Source organism: Clarias gariepinus, chromosome 16, assembly GCF_024256425.1.
Source record: "Clarias gariepinus isolate MV-2021 ecotype Netherlands chromosome 16, CGAR_prim_01v2, whole genome shotgun sequence".
NCBI classification, from domain to species: Eukaryota; Metazoa; Chordata; class Actinopteri; order Siluriformes; family Clariidae; genus Clarias; species Clarias gariepinus.
In genome coordinates this window covers 11,721,848-11,741,862 of record NC_071115.1, presented here as the reverse complement: position 1 = coordinate 11,741,862, position 20,015 = coordinate 11,721,848, and the positions used below count along the sequence as shown (strand labels likewise).

Sequence of the window (20,015 nt, the reverse complement as noted above, 5' to 3'; positions counted from 1 at the left end):
CGCCCTTCCCTGTTGTTTTTGATCTTATTCCCCTTTTCCTCTCTTTCATGTTTTTTTTTTTTTCATAAATTTCTTTCAGCTCCGATTCCCATCTCTCTGAGATGCAGGTCTGGAAGACGAACACAGACTGTATACACACACACACACACACACACATGCAAACTCATTTGCAAAGTCACACACAGGGTGAGAGACAGATTCAATATTTATTCAGTTGCTGAGCTCACAGAGACGAAATAAAACAAAAATCATATGTCAACAAAAATGGATACACTCTCATACAATTATTTAGTAAGCTTAATTAAAACCAAAGCCTGTTTTTCCCCAGTGAGCAAATTTCACAACTCGCAGCTTCCACAGACGTTTTGACTTTTTTATTATTATTTTTTATCTCAAAGGCAAATGTTCGATGAAATGTAGAACATTGTGCAGGTTTTTTTTTTAATATCATCTGGTGAGTGGGATGTGAACTTTCTGCGCAATGTACTGTAGGGCCACCCTAAACTCTGCCCATGACGATTAGGCATTTTTTCAAAATTATAAAATAGCCAAAACAACGTGACAGTGACGGGAGTTAAGTACTGTCAAAGTGCTTAGAGTTATGATGTAGTGTCAAAATTGTGCACTAAGTAGTAAAGAAATAGTCTAGACACCACTGATGCATCAATGCGCTATTTATTTTCTATATGACATGCCAGATCTGCGGTATGATGTGCCAGAGCAGGCGTTTTATTGTGTTTGACGTGCCTGAGTTTGAGTATGATACAGTATGTATGACGTGTCTAAGCTGGTGTATGATGTGCCCAGTCATTAGGAACTTTTCATACTATTTAATATCACCTGAATGAGAATGGGATTCTGGTTCCTCTCAAAGTGTTTCCCTATTGACATCTCAAAAAATTTTTGAGAGTTTGCTCAGCAGGGACAAACTGATAGTTATAGTCTAAACTTTTTTCTGTACATATTCTAAATGATTATTATTTTTAATTATGCAAAGCTGCTTTGCAACAATGAACAGTAAATAGTTTTATACGAATAATAATTTAAGAGAATTGCATTGGTATATGACATGCCTGTGTTGGTGTATGATGTGCCTGACCTGGTGTATATAATGTCTAACGTGATGTATGACATGTTTGAGCTGGTATATTATTATTAGTTTGAGTTGGTGTGTTTGAGTTGGTGTATGGTGTGTTTGAGTTGGTGTATGGTGTGTTTGAGTTGGTGTATGGTGTGTTTAAGTTGGTGTATGGTGTGTTTGAGTTGGTGTATGATGTGTTTGAGCTGGTGTATGATGTGTTTGAGCTGGTGTATGATGTGTATAAGCTGGTGTATGATGTGTTTAAGTTGGTGTATGACTTGTTTGACCTGGTGTATGACTTGTTTGACCTGGTGTATGATGTGTTTGACCTGGTGTATGATGTGTTTGACCTGGCGTATGATGTGTTTGAGCTGGCGTATGATGTGTTTGAGCTGGTGTATGTTGTGTTTGAGCTGGTGTATGGTGTGTTTGAGCTGGTGTATGATGTGTATAAGCTGGTGTATGATGTGTTTGAGTTGGTGTATGATGTGTTTGAGTTGGTGTATGATGTGTTTGAGCTGGTGTATGATGTGTATAAGCTGGTGTATGATGTGTTTGAGTTGGTGTATGACTTGTTTGACCTGGTGTATGACTTGTTTGACCTGTTGTATGACTTGTTTGACCTGGTGTATGATGTGTTTGACCTGGTGTATGATGTGTTTGAGCTGGTGTATGATGTGTTTGAGCTGGTGTATGGTGTGTTTGAGCTGGTGTATGATGTGTATAAGCTGGTGTATGATGTGTTTGAGTTGGTGTATGATGTGTTTGAGTTGGTGTATGATGTGTTTGAGTTGGTGTATGATGTGTTTGAGCTGGCGTATGATGTGTTTGAGCTGGCGTATGATGTGTTTGAGCTGGTGTATGATGTGTATAAGCTGGTGTATGATGTGTTTGAGTTGGTGTATGACTTGTTTGACCTGGTGTATGACTTGTTTGACCTGTTGTATGACTTGTTTGACCTGGTGTATGATGTGTTTGACCTGGTGTATGATGTGTTTGAGCTGGTGTATGATGTGTTTGAGCTGGTGTATGGTGTGTTTGAGCTGGTGTATGATGTGTATAAGCTGGTGTATGATGTGTTTGAGTTGGTGTATGATGTGTTTGAGTTGGTGTATGATGTGTTTGAGTTGGTGTATGATGTGTTTGAGCTGGTGTATGATGTGTATAAGCTGGTGTATAATGTGTTTGAGTTAGTGTATGACTTGTTTGACCTGGTGTATGACTTGTTTGACCTGTTGTATGACTTGTTTGAGCTGGCGTATGATGTGTTTGAGCTGGTGTATGATGTGTTTGACCTGGTGTATGATGTGTTTGAGCTGGCGTATGATGTGTTTGAGCTGGTGTATGTTGTGTTTGAGCTGGTGTATGGTGTGTTTGAGCTGGTGTATGATGTGTATAAGCTGGTGTATGATGTGTTTGAGTTGGTGTATGATGTGTTTGAGTTGGTGTATGATGTGTTTGAGCTGGTGTATGATGTGTATAAGCTGGTGTATGATGTGTTTGAGTTGGTGTATGACTTGTTTGACCTGGTGTATGACTTGTTTGACCTGGTGTATGATGTGTTTGAGCTGGCGTATGATGTGTTTGAGCTGGCGTATGATGTGTTTGAGCTGGTGTATGATGTGTATAAGCTGGTGTATGATGTGTTTGAGTTGGTGTATGACTTGTTTGACCTGGTGTATGACTTGTTTGACCTGTTGTGTGACTTGTTTGACCTGGTGTATGATGTGTTTGACCTGGTGTATGATGTGTTTGAGCTGGTGTATGATGTGTTTGAGCTGGCGTATGATGTGTTTGAGCTGGCGTATGTTGTGTTTGAGCTGGTGTATGGTGTGTTTGAGCTGGTGTATGATGTGTATAAGCTGGTGTATGATGTGTTTGAGTTGGTGTATGATGTGTTTGAGTTGGTGTATGATGTGTTTGAGCTGGTGTATGATGTGTATAAGCTGGTGTATGATGTGTTTGAGTTGGTGTATGACTTGTTTGACCTGGTGTATGACTTGTTTGACCTGTTGTATGATATGTTTGACCTGGTGTATGATGTGTTTGAGCTGGCGTATGATGTGTTTGAGCTGGTGTATGTTGTGTTTGAGCTGGTGTATGGTGTGTTTGAGCTGGTGTATGATGTGTATAAGCTGGTGTATGATGTGTTTGAGTTGGTGTATGATGTGTTTGAGTTGGTGTATGATGTGTTTGAGTTAGTGTATGATGTGTTTGAGCTGGTGTATGGTGTGTTTGAGCTGGTGTATGGTGTGTTTGAGCTGGTGTATGATGTGTATAAGCTGGTGTATGATGTGCTTGAGCTAGTGCATGATATATGTGTGCTGGTGTATGACATACTTTTGCTGGTGTATGATGTGTTTGAGCTGACTTATGATGTGTTTGACCTGGTGTATGATGTGTTTGAGCTAGTGTGTGATGTGTTTGAGCTGGCGTATGATGTGTTTGAGGTGGTGTATGGTGTGTTTGAGCTGGTGTATGGTGTGTTTGAGCTGGTGTATAATGTGTTTAAGTTGGTGTATGATGTGTTTCAGCTGGTGTTTGATGTGTTTCAGCTGGTGTATGATGTGTTTGAGCTGGTGTATGATGTGTTTGAGTTGGTGTATGATGTGTTTCAGCTGGTGTATGGTGTGTTTGAGTTGGTGTATGTTGTGCCCGAGTTGTGTATGACGTGCTTAAGCTAGTGCATGATACTGTATATGTGTGCTGGTGTATAACATACTTTTGCTGGTGTATGATGTGTTTGAGCTGGTGTATGATGTGTTTGAGTTGGTGTATGATGTGTTTGAGCTGGTGTATGATGTGTTTGAGTTGGTGTATGATGTGTTTGACCTGGTTTATGATGTGTTTGACCTGGTGTATGATGTGTTTGAGCTGGTGTATGGTGTGTTTGAGCTGGTGTATGATGTGTTTGAGCTGGTGTATAATGTGTTTGAGTTGGTGTATGGTGTGTTTGAGTTGGTGTATGTTGTGCCCGAGTTGTGTATGACGTGCTTGAGCTAGTGCATGATATATGTGTGCTGGTGTATGACATACTTTTGCTGGTGTATGATGTGTTTGAGCTGACTTATGATGTGTTTGACCTGGTGTATGATGTGTTTGAGCTAGTGTGTGATGTGTTTGAGCTGGCGTATGATGTGTTTGAGGTGGTGTATGGTGTGTTTGAGCTGGTGTATGGTGTGTTTGAGCTGGTGTATAATGTGTTTAAGTTGGTGTATGATGTGTTTCAGCTGGTGTTTGATGTGTTTCAGCTGGTGTATGATGTGTTTGAGCTGGTGTATGATGTGTTTGAGTTGGTGTATGATGTGTTTCAGCTGGTGTATGGTGTGTTTGAGTTGGTGTATGTTGTGCCCGAGTTGTGTATGACGTGCTTAAGCTAGTGCATGATACTGTATATGTGTGCTGGTGTATAACATACTTTTGCTGGTGTATGATGTGTTTGAGCTGGTGTATGATGGGTTTGAGTTGGTGTATGATGTGTTTGAGCTGGTGTATGATGTGTTTGAGTTGGTGTATGATGTGTTTGACCTGGTTTATGATGTGTTTGACCTGGTGTATGATGTGTTTGAGCTGGTGTATGGTGTGTTTGAGCTGGTGTATGATGTGTTTGAGCTGGTGTATAATGTGTTTGAGTTGGTGTATGGTGTGTTTGAGCTGGTGTATGATGTGTTTGAGCTGGTGTATAATGTGTTTGAGTTGGTGTATGGTGTGTTTGAGTTGGTGTATGTTGTGCCCGAGTTGTGTATGACGTGCTTAAGCTAGTGCATGATACTGTATATGTGTGCTGGTGTATAACATACTTTTGCTGGTGTATGATGTGTTTGAGCTGGTGTATGATGGGTTTGAGTTGGTGTATGATGTGTTTGAGCTGGTGTATGATGTGTTTGAGTTGGTGTATGATGTGTTTGACCTGGTTTATGATGTGTTTGACCTGGTGTATGATGTGTTTGAGCTGGTGTATGGTGTGTTTGAGCTGGTGTATGATGTGTTTGAGCTGGTGTATAATGTGTTTGAGTTGGTGTATGGTGTGTTTGAGCTGGTGTATGATGTGTTTGAGCTGGTGTATAATGTGTTTGAGTTGGTGTATGGTGTGTTTGAGTTGGTGTATGTTGTGCCCGAGTTGTGTATGACGTGCTTGAGCTAGTGCATGATATATGTGTGCTGGTGTATGACATACTTGAGCTGGTGTAGGATGTGTTTGAGTTGGTGTATGATGTGTTTGAGCTGGTGTAGGATGTGTTTGAGTTGGTGTATGATGTGTTTGAGCTGGTGTATGATGTGTTTGAGTTGGTGTATGATGTGTTTGAGCTGGTGTATGATGTGTTTGAGCTGGTGTATGGTGTGTTTTAGTTGGTGTATGATATGTTTGAGCTGGTGTATGATGTGTTTGACCTGGTGTTTGATGTGTTTGATCTGGTGTTTGATGTGTTTGAGATGGTGTATGACTTGTTTGAACTGGTGTATGACTTGTTTGACCTGGTGTATGATGTGTTTGACCTGGTGTATGACTTGTTTGACGTGGTGTATGATGTGTTTGAGCTGGTGTATGACATTCTTGAGCTGGTGTATGATGTCCTGGAGACATGAGAGGTGTATGACATGTTTGAGCTGGTTTAAGAAGTGCTTGATCTGTTGCATGAAGTGCCTGATTTGGTTTCAAAGTGTGATCCTGTGTATATGAAACCATCAATACAAAGAAGTAATAACTAATAACCTAAGACATGGAGGTGTGATGGAACTGTAATAACTCTAAACTGTAGCTTCCTGGGATCACAGCGGATAGAGCAGGGTGATGCAGTGAACTGGCTGTATACAATGCTGGCTTTAGTAGGTTTCAGATGCATGATGTGTACTGCCTGAGGAAAAGACACTTTTTTCTGATGTAAGTGCCTTGTTTCCCTTATTGAGGGAGTCTCAGTAGCCTTAGCATACACTGATAGTGTCAAAATGGTAAAGCAAGTATAAGTAATGTCGGCTTGGATTTAACTGCATGTCTAAGACACTAGGAAAGTAAGACTGCATTTTCACCTTGTCTCATCACGCATATTGCATTTTGAGTGTTACGATGACGCCATTAGTACACTAGACTATAGCTGTCAGTCACTCTGCATGCTGGCATGGCAGCACACGAAGCTTGATCGAGCTGTAGCTTGTCTGGGAATGATTTTCATTAATCAAGCAGAAATAAACAAATTATTTGTCCATATTGTGTCTGAAATGTCAGCAGCTTAATATTAATTTATTGCCTATAGAACTGTTATATGAAACTATTTTCAGTCTTTTGTACAACAGTTACCTTGGATCCATTCATTTGATTATGTTTTGAAACCATTACTACAGTAGAGTTAGTGACATCATCATACAGTACATGACCCATGATACTTTTTCATGAATACAAGTTTTGACATTAAGCGTTAGCCAGAAGAGATCCAGAAGAGATCAGACGTGCTAAAATTTTAGTCACATTTAAATCTAGACTAATCTGTTCATCTGTGCATTTATTCAATGAGCAACGTCCGTCCGTTATTCTACGTCCGAACTGACTGCACTATTTTATGTTTATCCAATATCTTAAACTGTTTTATTTTTATTTGAAATTGTTTTAATTAGTTTTAATTAGTCTTTTATTTTTATTTTAAATGAAATTTACAAGTTTTCATTATAAAGTTTTATTGCTATTATCTTTTATTTCATTAAATGATTATTTTCTTTTCTTCTATTTAAAGCACTTTGAATTACCAGTGTGTATGAAATGTGCTGTACAAATAAACTTGCCTTGCCCTAAACGAGAAAGTACAAATAATTGTGAGTGGGCTAACCAGCCAGGTAACATGCTATAAAAGTGGGTGTGGCTTCTTTGGGAGCAATTTTCCCCAGTGAGGCAAAAAACAACACGTTTCATACTTGGAGGACCCAGAACCAGTCTCAGAAAAATTTGGTCTGTATATCTGTATGTCTGTCCAGACGATTTTGTGACAGCATCACGCCAAAAAAAAAAAAAAAAAAAAAAAAAAAAAATATATATATATACATATTGTAGCATGTTTCATTGCTGCTCAATGCAAATGGCTGGGAGTACTTTATTAAGCACACAGTCATTCAAAAGCATGAGCAACACATTCACACAAGAACCACTAATTTAATTCAGCCTACACACAAACCAAAGCACACTCAATAGATTACACACACCTAACACACACACACACACACACACACAACATGGCCAAAGCCACTAACCCAAACACCTTTCCCAAACGGTGAACACACAGCAACCCCTCCCGCAATGCATGATGGTCGCCAGCCGAAACCCCGCCTATGCCACAATATATATATATATAATATATAAATATTTATACACTTCCGTTCAAAAGTTTGGGGTCGCTTTTTAACTCCATGATGGTTCCTGATGGTTATTTCTTTCTACATTGTAAAGGAATGCTGAAGGCATCCAAAACATGCATTAATCTCCTTTGAACAGTTAAAAGTGAGTAAAACTGTCTGCTACTTATGCTCTGTAACGACTTCATAACGCCTCTAATCTGAGGTGCTGTTAATTGGTCATTTTTCAGGCTGATAACTCTAAATGAACTTCTCGTCTGTGGCAGAGGTAGGTTTTGGTCTTGCGCTCCTGGGATGGTCTTCATGAGAGCCAGTTTCATTATGGTGCTTGACGGATTTTGCAAATGCACTTGACAATACTGTTCTTGCAAGAACTATTACAGAAAGGCTGACCTCTGTGTCTTAAAATAACAACTAACTGTTGTTTTTCTTGTTGTTACGCAATTACCAAATTCCATATGTGTTATTTTATAGTTTTTAAATCCCCAGTATTGTTGTAGAATGTAGAAAATAAATCACTAAATAAAAAAAGAAATTTGCAAGTGACCCCAAACTTTTGAACGGTAGTATATATATACATATATATATATATATACAGTCCAAAAGATATGCAAGTTAGAGTAATTGGCGTTCCTAAATTGCCCGTAGTGTGCGAGTGAATGTGTGTGTGCCCTGCGATGGATTTTCACCCTGTCCAGGGTGTCCGTGTCTCGTGCCCTAAGCTTTCTGGGATGGGCTCCAGGTCTCCGCGACCCTAAATCCAGGATAAAGCGGTATAGAGGTTGAGTGAGTGAATGAATAAATGAAAGAATGAACCACTGTGACCATGCATACAGGATAAAACATTATTGAGAATGAATAAATGAATGAACAAATTAATTAATTAATGAACCCTATGCGACCCTGTATACAGGATAAAGTGCAATATAGAATGAATTAATGTAATAAAGAGAATAAATTAATGAATAAATAAACCCCTGTGATCCTGCATACAGAATAAAGCAGTATTTAGAATGAATAATGAATTAATGAATGAATGAATTTTCCCTGTTTTTTTCATGTAAGTACATAATTATATGTTTCAACTGACAGGAGCATGGATTCTAGACTGGAAGGCACTTTTCCAAACAGGTTACACACATTATGTAGGTTTTTGCACAAGTCAAAACAAAACCACTTATTGCACCTTTAAACCCTGGAGTTGAGAGCGCCCGCTCGTGCGTCCCGTTGCGTGCGTGCGCGCGCCCGCCAGAGTGTCGTCACGCGCTTTAACCCGGACGTGAAGCAGCGCTCGAGGAAAAAAAAAAAAACAACCAAAAAAAAAAAAAAACGATACGGTCGAAGGAAAGATTTTGAAAAGGTAAGTTTGAAAAGGAAACTCTGAGATTAAAGACGGCGCTTTTGACCGTGTGAGATGTTTGACTGGTTTATGGGTGCATGGAGGACAGATAAGGTGCGCGAGCCGAATAACTCTCTATAACTGCAGGTTAGCTAGTTCTACCAGCTGTGTTTTTTATTATTATATTATATTATATTATATAATGAGCCAGCAGTTTGTTATCTGTCTACAGTGCAACGTTGCTCTGACGCTTTATTAATGAATCAACCCGCTGTTTTCTCGCTGACTTAGTTAACATTTGCGTGCTAGCCCTTTCACTAACTGTTGCCTAGTAATGAAAACTGTCCGCGTCTGATTAGCCGGCTAGCTCGCTAAGTCTGTGAACTTGCTAGCATTTTTTGTTTGTGTTTTGACTTTTGTGCCTTAGCGTGAATTTCAGATTTCATATTTGAAAAATCCGCAAATAAATAAAAGGTTTGACAACTTGTGGTTATACATTTTATAGCTGTTGTTTAATGAATTCGCAAGGCAAGTTGTTATATATATGTTATATATACATATTTTTTGTTAGGAGGCCTGGTCGTCAGTTGCCAAAAAAAGATCCGTATTACTGTATAGCTGGATTTACAGCTCTGCGCATGCGCACAGCCCCGGCTTCATATCCTGCTAAATAACGAGCTCTATTTTTTTTCCTTTGGTATGCGCAGTGCAGGGCTGCAGAAGTGCCTGGTGCCAGAAAGGGAGCCACATTGCGAGCAGAGGCGACGGGTTAAATCAGTGCTGCATTGCAGAATGAAGGGACAGCTAATAAATATTACAGCCCTGAGGAGGAAATAAAACAGACAAGTGAAGACAAAAGTAGTGAGGGATGATGATGATGTACACAGGCGAAATGTATGACTTGCTGTATGCTAGATTTCAAAGGGTTCTAATCCCAACACACACACACACACCCACCCACACACACACACTTACAGTACCTGTCACACCTGTTTGTGCCACCCTTACCTCAAACCTTATTTGAACTTGTGTGTATGAATAGAATGTTAATACTAAGATAATATAATCTTCAGGGCAGTTATGCTTTTTATTTTTATTTAGTGTTGGTGCAATTTGTTTAAAAAAATACTCTCTCTTAATACTTACACTTGAGTAAGCAAAGTCTCATGAATCGCTGATTGCAAAGTCGCTTAATTTTTAGTTTTGTCTTTTAAGGTAGCTAGTTATGTATGCACTTGAGGCGTTGTCGTTTCTCTATAATCCTGCAGATAGTGCACTCTAAACTATTCACAAAACTGGCAGGCAGCACAGTGTCCTGTGTGGTAGGAGGAAATTATTTGCTTAGTTTGTTTAGAGCTGTGTGTGTGAGGGATGGGAATCACCACCTGATACAATTTTATCACCATGCCTAGGTGCCGATTCAAATAACATTGTGTTTCTGTGTCTCTATTTTATAAATAACCCGATTTGATAATAACTTCTTTCCCCGATTTTTGTTACAATTTTAAACTCTTAAAAAAGTTGAGTCATAATCTAAAAGTTTTATACCTTAGCTTTATTCAACAGCTTCACAACTGAATTAAACATGTAGCCTGTTCCTTATATCAGTTTTTTCACTTATAAAGCAAGAGCAGCATTTAAACAATACAAACTAACTTCAAATAAGAGTTTATAGTATATTCATTTATTTTAATAACTACCTGGACTCCATATTAACATGAATTACCATTAACTGTTATAGCTGAATTGGCTGCCACCTAACACACAATATGAATTCCTGCTCTCTGTTTCACCCAAATGAGGATGGGTTCCCTGTTGAGTCCGGTTCCTCTCAATGTTTCTTTCTATTGCCATCTCGGGGAATTTTTCCTTGCCGCCATCGCCCTCGGCTTGCTCATCCAGGACTGTCTGAAAATTTAGATTCATTCACATTCCATACAAACTTAATTCTTTTGATCGTGTAAAGCTGCTTTGCAACAATGAAGATTGTTAAAAGCGCTATACAAATAAAATTGAAATAAAAATAAAATAAAGAATTTTAAAATTAAATCAAACAACAAAATTTTGTTTCAATTAGCAGCACATTTCTTTGTCATCCACCGTAATTATTATTTCTAAACAAATTTGGCAAATAATTCACTCTTGCCACACAGGATGCCAGTATGTGAACTTTAGAGTCTACCACATGTAGGATTATAAAGAAACTATGACGTTTTATCGTCTCAAACGCCTCCTAAGTCTTGAGCCGTTGTGAGCAAGCGGCCGTGTTTAGCTTCTTTCGCTCGTGTTCAGAGACTGATTTAAGCTTGCAGTGTTTCGAGATTTGTGTAAACACATGTATTAAGTGTATTTCAAGACTAATTTACTCATCGAGTTTAGAGAAAAAGGCAGAACAGCACAGCCACTCAGAAGCTCATGCAGAATCTGTGATTTCCAGTGTGATCAGTCATTATCTGAATATTTAAATAGCTCCTCATTTTGGCTTGCCCAGGTGTGTGTGTGCCATAGAAGTGACGTTTAACATAACCCGGAGTTGCCAGGTCAACAAAATCCAGCGTAAGCAGTGTTAAAATTACTACGCCTTGATGAGAAGTTTATTCAACCATGTGTGGTTGTAAAAAAAACTAAACAAAAAAAAACATAATAATAATGACTAAAACTTGATTTTAAAGTAACTTGAATGTTTCTTTCTGCTTTCACTTTCTCTTGTAATAACTATTGAGAGAAAGCGTGCGTGCAAGCAAGCGATACGGTGTGTATGGAGTTTAATTAATCTCAAAACTCTGAAACCGTAATCTTACATCCTCCTCATGAGAATCTATATGCGTGTGTTTTAAGACAAAGCAGGATAAGCATGGCTTAATCAATCTAAATTTGAAAGTGAGCAGAAAGGAGTGAGTAAAGAACAAGGTTAGAGCTCGATCAGTCACTGCACAGGATTTTTAGATATACTGTATCAGGTTTTCCTTAAATGCTAGGAACCCAGTGCTTCCCCATTTAAATAACATGCGCAACATTAAACAGTGCACTTAAACACGTTGGAAATAATTTCCTGACCTTTCCTGGTTTATCTCTGATTTGTGCAATGTTCTGAAATTGATGTGTGTTATGCGCAGTTATATCGCTCAGCCCTGGTGGGTACTTTGACGTAGCATCGTATATATATATCCCGACGCAAGCCCCCCCAGTCGGGACTCTGTATTTCAGAATAGACGGTAATAAAACGAAGCAGTGAAATTTTATTTACTGCTCATACTGCTTGGCTCGGGTAATTATATGCCCTAATAAACCAAGACTGGACCAGTCTTTGCTGATATTAAGCATTGAAATATCGCGACCCAGTCCAAATATTTTAACGTGTGAACATCCTAAGCCTGCCACATTATCGCAGTAACCGGTTCCTGGATCCCACGTTCTGTATCACATCACCAACTGAAGTTTTGCAGAAGTTGTTGAACTCCATTCCATTCAGGCCTTTTAATCTTTCGTTTTGTGAGCATAGCAGGCAGAATTAAAGCGTGCTACAGGGATTATACACCGATAAATAACTTTAGATGAGTGCAGAAGTGCACAGCGTCCTAACACGCACACACCTCCCAGCTCTCTCTTTAATCAGTGTAACCAGTTCTTCATTCAGTTCCTTCACTTTTACTTCATCCTGGTGTCATTTAGAATTACGTCTAATAACGTCTAAGTGAATTAGTCTTCACAAACCGACTTCAGAGCAGCTGGAAAGGCAAGAGCCAGGGACTGGTGCAATAAACTAGGAGTGTTGTACATAAGTCTTATTTTTTTTATTTTTAAACAGTGCTTAGTTCTGTGGATTCTTTGTTGCATTGTTATAATTAGTATTTTTAATGTTGAAATGTCTGTTCATACGGTCAGTCAAGCTCCTCAGCTCCTTCTGATCCTGTTTATTCATTAGAGTTTTTAAAATACAAGGGTTTAAAAAAAATAACGAGCCCATAGATGAGGGGATGAGGGGTCGCCAACTGGCAAACTCAAGACTAAGATGCATCAAAATCCTTTGACAAAATGAAATAAATATACCAGACATTATTAATCTAATGAAATCAAATTTCGATCATACGCTTTAAGGTCAGCTCAGTCGGTAGAACCGTCCTGATCGGACCATGTCACGGGTTGGTACAGCGGTTCCTCTGCTCATAAAATCAGACATGTCCAGTCAAGCGCGCTGTGAAGTAAAGTTTTCTGTGAAGGATGAAACTTTTAACAATGCGATTCTCAGAAAAATTAAGAAAGTTGACCGAGTATTCAGAGGTGAATGGGTGGAAAACATATGCTTTTATTCGTATCGCGTCGAGCTCTATGAGATCCGAGAGTCTGAATTTGTTATGGTTGTTAAAAGTGGAAATGCCATTATGAAACTAAACACAGACACTTTGAAGAAATTTAACCGAACTTAACAGCTGTCTGAGGTAAGGGCTCGAAAATTAAATGAGCTTGTCGAAGCCCAGTATGAGCGATTCTATACGTGTCCACTCACCCATGAGTATATGAGGGTTTACTGAGAATACTGTGGACTGAATAATGTTGAAGGAAATGTATGTTCACTGCAGATTTAGAGATGGAATTTTTTTTCATCATTTGTTTGTCATAAGTTCTCGCTGGTTAAATTAAATGAATTTTTACCAAAACAATCTGAAGCACTAAACAACACATCGAGTGAAAAGAGCAGGTGGTTTGTATGCCCACTCTGGTGGGAGTGTGTGTGCAGTCAGACACAACGCTTATAACAATTACATGGCAGCGAGCAGTAACATGGAAGTGTAATGGATACAGAGCTGTGTGTTTCCTGTAGTTGTTTTAAATTAGGTTTCTTGTTTCTTCTTCCTTCCTGGCTTTTGCCTCTCATATCACTCCCTCTCCTGCTTCCTCTCTTAGTTCCTTCCTTCATTCCGTCTTATTTCTATCCCACTTCCCTTCTTCCCTGTCTAATTTCCCTTCTTTATTTCTTCTATTTCCTCTCTTCCTTCTTTCATTCCTTCTTTTCCTCTGTCTGACTCTTATTATTCATTCCTTCCTTTTCCCCCTATTTTCTTCTATCCTTCCTTCTTTTCCTGTCTTGTTGTCTTTCCTTCATCTCATTTCTTCTGTCTTTCTTACTTCTCATTTTCTTTCATTCTTTGCCTTCTCCCTTCTTTGCTTCCTCTCTCATCTCCTTCCTACTTCCCCTCCTCTTTCCCTGGTTTATTCTGTCTTATTGCCTTCCTCCCCTCCTTTATTCCCTGTTTTATTGTCTTTCCTTCATCTCATTTCTTCTATCTGATTTTCCTCTGTTCTCTCCATCTTAGACTTCTCATTTTCCTTCTTTCCTTCATTCATTCCTTCTGTTGTATTTCCTGTGTTTCTTGCTCATTATCTTCCTTCCTTCCATCTCTTCTCTTTCTGTTCTTGCCTTTCTTCCTAGAGCACTAATGGTTGGTTATAAACAGTAAGAGCAGTGGGAGGCCTGCTCACCTCTGCTGTGTAATTTCATTACAGAATGTTTATTGATCTTGAATCTTAACACTTTCATTAGTTGTGCTTTTGCATCTTGTGCTAATTTTAACCCGTGTGCATCATCATCATCATCTCTGGCTGTCTTCTTCCTCTCTGTGCATCAGGCCCGCGAGGTCTTAACTCTCAGCTCTAGGCGCAAGCAGCATGGTAAATCCAAGACTTACCACAAGCCTGTTTTAATTTCAGACAGAAGCAGAGGAATTGCATTAGTTACGCTTTGCAAATCAGCAAAGCAAAACTATTTATTCTGATATCCGGAAGCAAAGAATTGTGTTTGTGAGTCATACAGGAGCTTCTTTTTGTTCTTTGGTTATTAAACAACTTGATAATTTGATTGGACAACACAAAATATTATTCTGAAGCGATAGCAGTGCCTTTTTTATTTTTATTTTTTTTAGGAAAGGTAGGATGAAGTGGAAATGAGACTTTTTCAACATCTTTTTAGATGAATATTAAACCTCCAGGCCATGTAGCGAGAGACAGCCCTACTCTATCATTCCATAAAACTTCCGTTTCAAGGGAATGACTACATGCCTTTAACTCTTATTTATGAAGCACATGCATGCAGTAGGATTATATTACTCTAAATTTACTTTGTTCAAGTTAGTTTGTTGTGCAGGTCAGCACACGGCACTGCTTCTCTTCTTTCTTTTTAAAAAAAAATTTAAATTATTATTTTTTTAAATACAGTAAAGTCATTGTGTGACGTTACAGTGTGCAGTTAGCTGTGGATCTGCTGCAGTTTATACAACCTTAACTAGATTTTTAATTGTTATCCTGATACTGCTTCTAGGTCCTGTGTTTGTTGTGCTTCCTGTGTTTGATGAGACACGTGATCCAACAGAAGCAGTATTATGCAGTGGAGTTGTACTGGGCGATTTAAAGTGTGTCACAAGTGTTAATATGTGAGGCTTATTGCAACCCTGGAGTGTAGCAGTGCAATACAGATGTGTTTTTCCTCCATATTATGGACCCTTAATAATGAGTAGGGTTAGGAATCACTAGGGTTCTCCTGATACAATAATATCACAATATTTTGGTGCTGATCCAATTTGTATAAATATCGCAGTCCATATTGTTTTTCAGAACTTGTTACAATCCTAAACAAACTCAGGTTTTGGACGCCTTCAGCATTGTTTTAAAGTGTAGAAATAAATAAAAATCAGGAACGTCCAAGGAGTTAGAAAGTGATCTAGGGCTGTAGCTATCGAATATTTTAGTAATCGACTATTCTAGGTAAAGTGTACTTTTGGTTAATTAAACAGCAATGTAAAATATATAATATAAAAAAATATATATGGTTTTTGTTTTTAGAAAAATCTACTATTATTTTTTAAATGCATACAGCATTATATCAAAAATGAACATTGTTATTATTCACAATACATGGAATAGCTTAAAGTTGACTGAGATTAATTAAATGCATTACAGTACTATACATTATTTTAAAGCCTTTTCTTAGATGCAAAAACTAAAAAAGGTATTTCAAATGACTTTAAGTATCAAATAAACAAAGGCACACATTAAAATAAATTTTTATATCTTTTTATCGCTCTCTTTCCTTTTGTATCCTGCAACAGAACGCTCCCTCAAATCAATACACACCTAACTGTGTCTCCTTCCGCTTTGTGGGTGATGTAAGTGACCTTCTTCGTTCGTGTTTACTGGCGGCTTGCATCTTGAAGTGCACTGTGTCACGCCAAACAATTAAACATAAAGCAAGCTTTTAAAATTAATTAAAAGAACTTTGGAGGAAGAAGATTTTGCCTCGATCATCATTTTTCGTAATCGAAATGATCGCAAACTTTTGAGTGATAGTATATGTATAATTATTTTTTTTATATTTATTATGCAGTCAGTGTGGCAATACATGAATTTCTACAAAAAGAATCTCGATCCCCAACGGTATTGATTCCTCACCATCTCTAGTGGATGAATGAACTCTCAGCAGGTGTAAAACCCCCAGACTTCGCCAGGTTGGATTTTTTTGGTAGTGGTAGTTCCCCAACTGCACATAAACTTAAAAAGAAACAGTAGTACTTTTGCATAACGTATGTATTTGTGAAAGATGGGAGCAGTTTGCATTTTCAGAAAAAGCTGTGATATATATAACTATCAAATTTAGATAATTTATGTAATGTATTTTTATATTCATCCTGCATTTGCAGTTTTTGTTCCTGTCTCAAATTCCTTTAACCAATTAGCGGAGAAAAAAAGTTCTAATGTAACTTGTAATGATTGCATTTTGGTTTGCTTATATATTTATATATTTTATATGAGACTAAACTGATCCAGGGGGAAATCAGGCTACGATTACAAACTGCACCACTGATTCAGACTTCAGGTTGAAAATAGTGAAGAAAAAAAAGACAGTTCTGGTCAGCAGTGCTCGTCTTTCTCTCCTGTCAGTGTGATTGCTGTTGTGTATGATAAAGTAATGAACGTGTTAACTGACAGTTTAAGGTTTACACCTCTAAAGTCCCTTTTCTGTGCCATCACATCCACTGTGTGGAGAAACCGAGAGGCTGCAGTGAGATTTATGGGCAATCCAGAGGGAGTGGTTTTAAAAATATGTTAAAGGAGCCTTTTTTTTTTTTTTTTGCCAGAAGAAAATCCCAGTGTGGACTTCTACAGTTGTAACTCGTACATCTCAAGGTCTGACTTATTGTGTGACATGAGATGTCTTTCTGCACGACTCGTTGGTTAAGTTAACGTAGCCTTTATGTTCACTCAAATCAGTTTGATCATTCGCCACTGATCTTTTTCTTGTTGAAAAAGCGTTTCTTATTGTTATTTATTGATTTGACTGTGTATGAAATCCCACGAGTTTCTGTAATATTCCCAGATGTGGATTTAAGGGTTGTTTCCGGAAGGGACTTTTGAAATCAAAACCTTTTAGATCAGATAAGTTACAACCACAAACACAAAATTACTTTAAATATTCAATTAATAATTAGATGAATAAGATGGTTAGATAGATAGAGAGATAGATACTTTACTGAAAAAATTCCAGTAGTTATTATGTATTAGGGCTAAAACGATTCCTCAATTAAAATTGAAATGAATCCATTTGACGGTCTACACTTGATTCAGTTTTGTCAGTTTCATGTACTCCAACAAACAAAAAAAGGATTTTCAAATCCTCCGTTTGTTAGAGAAACATAGCAAAAACTACTGCAGTGAATATTTCTGACTGCATTCAAAGTCTCCCAAAAGGATTTAATCATAATTATGTTTTCCGAAGTTTGGTCTCAAACTTGAAGATCATCCGTGTGCAGCACAATCATTTCTGAAGATTTTTTTGGTGTTAAAACTAAACCACTAAAGTGATAACCTCAATCCATTTAAACTTGAAATTGGAAATCAACCAAAGGTTAATATTCTCAGTTTAAATATCAGAGATTCTGCCAATTCGTGTGGTGTGTGTGTGTGTCTGGGAAAAGAAAGAGCGAGAAAAATATAAGCGTTTAAATTCCATGGCCGAGAATAGGCTCATTTCTCACAGGCGATTGCTGGTGAGGAAATACAGCCCAAATTGAATTAGTTTACATGAGGGGATGAAAATTGAAATATGGATTGGGGTTGCGAATGCCTGCCTGCGCTCTCATATACGGGATGAAATATATTATTGCTCTCTCATATTGCGTGCGCCTGTGCGTTTTCTTGAGGCGGCGTGTTTAAAGAGCACTTGGCGTTTGGTTTTGTTGGTTCTGCAGGTTTAATAAATGGGATTGATATTTAAAAGGTTTGTGTTTACGGGAGTTTAGGTGCGTTTTAGTCTGTTTGATGGGTTTACGCCGTACGTGACGAGGAAGGTTTTATCTTTTCATATGGAGGCTCAGCGGCTTTCTTAGACACGCGCACCGCTGTCGCTTTCTGTATACACAAATCCACATCCCGCACATTTTTAAAGCTCTTTCACAGTTCAGGCTAGATTCTGCTGTTTTTTTTTATTATTTTTTTAAGTACATGTCTTCTTCATGTTTGATGTGTGTGTGTGTGTATCCTGTCTTGTGTTGCCTTACTTGTTTATGTCTACAGAAGTACTGTGGGGCAAAAAAGTATTTAGTCAGCTACCAATTGTGCAAGTTCTCCCACTTAAAACGATGAGAGAGGCCTGTAATTTTCATCTTAAGCCCGATTCGGACGGGACTAGTTTTACAGGGGGACGTACTTTGTGATTTTAATCCCATCTGAATCTGCCATGTCTGTCTTTCTCTCACACAATCTCTGTAAAAATTTCCAGAGCAAACTGTTTTTCAGCAAACTCGGAGGTCCTCTGAGAAATCTAATCCCGTCCGAATGCAAATGTCTGTCATTGGTGAATTTTTTTTTTCCCAAAACGCTTTTTCTTTTGTGTTTTGGTTAATGTGAACTACCGTACTATCTCTAGCGCGCTGATATTCAAGTTTGCGCACCAATAATGGATGTAGATGTGTATGTGTGATCTTGTGCAACGCCTACATGTAAAACACAGTTACTCCTACCTCCGTAATAAACACGGAGATGTTAGTCCTGTCCGAATGCATACATAAAATGACAGACGTCATCTGAAAAAAATTCAAACTCAAACGTTGTTTTGGAAAACTAGTCCTGTCCGAATAGGGCTATAGATATACCTCAAGTATGAGAGACAAAATAAGAAAGAAAGCTTTGCCAACATGTGTTGTCTACAAGTGCTGGACAGTCCCTAATCAACAGTGGGCCAATCAGATGCCTGGATAAAACGTCATCACTGGGTCTATCATGTAGAAGTCCGACCGGTTCTCGTCCAAAACCACTGTTGCTGTTTGTGTGTCTTCTGAGTTTTGTATGTAGCAGCAGTGAGCTTCGTAGTACGTTCAGGCAACTCTGTTCATTAACGTAATGTGTGAGTAAATGTGCGTGTATGTACACGCATGTAAAAGAAAAAAAGTCCAGTAATGAACGTTAACACAGTCTCTAGGTCACTGTATGCGAGTCCACTATTGCACAAAATATCCTGATGTTAAACCAAGTAGACTGGCACACAATGACATCATCAGTACAAAAGGTGTCGTTACTAATAAGCAACAATAAAACTGAAGTCAGCTGATGACCTGAATTTACTCAAAAACCAGGTTATCATTACTATCTATGGAGTTCTTCCCTAATGATATTCCAGAACTTGTGTAAGAGCGGTCCTGGGAGCACGAGGGATCATTTTCACACATGCACTTGCCACCAAGTCGTGATCTGTAATCAAATGTGATAATGAGTGAAATATTGAATTAGTGTGGGTGATTTTGGGCGAGGCGCAGGGTATATTGTAATCAATAATCTGTTAATATTGCATTAAACAAATAATTTATAAGCTGTGTACGTTTCAGTGTTATTTGTTTTCTAATGTATGGTTTTTTTTCTTTATTTCAATATATGCTCAATGTTTTATTTTTGAAGTGTGAAATTTTCCACAGTAGCAGCAACAGGTTGCCATGGTAACGTAAGCAGTTCGGATACTTGCTGCGACTGCCACTGCGGAAATTTCACACTACTGAAATAAAATATTGAATATACTGTAATTCGGAACAAAGACTGACACGGTACAAAATGTAAACAATTGAACTGTAGGTTTGGACTGGATTCATTATAGGAAAGTCAGTTTGTGTTGGTCAGTGTTGATGTCACCGCCGGGTAAACATTTGCTCATTTAAATCCTAATGGCAGCAGGATGAAAATATTCTGTCTCTAAAAAAATTCCCTTTTGGAAAACCA

At 38.3% G+C, this 20,015-nt stretch overlaps 1 protein-coding gene across 2 annotated transcripts in view; it reads left to right on the top strand.

The window, feature by feature from the left end:
* Nucleotides 1-8,678: 8,678 nt before the first annotated feature.
* spop (speckle type BTB/POZ protein) overlaps nucleotides 8,679-20,015 on the top strand; it is a 118,733-nt gene continuing 107,396 nt past the window's right edge. Inside the window, exon 1 of one of the 2 annotated variants that reach the window (XM_053514627.1) lies at nucleotides 8,679-8,780. The gene's annotated coding sequence lies outside the window, so the exon portion shown is untranslated. Of the gene's footprint in view, nucleotides 8,781-8,886; nucleotides 8,907-20,015 lie in introns of those variants that run through there. The other variant, XM_053514628.1, reaches the window with a different exon arrangement.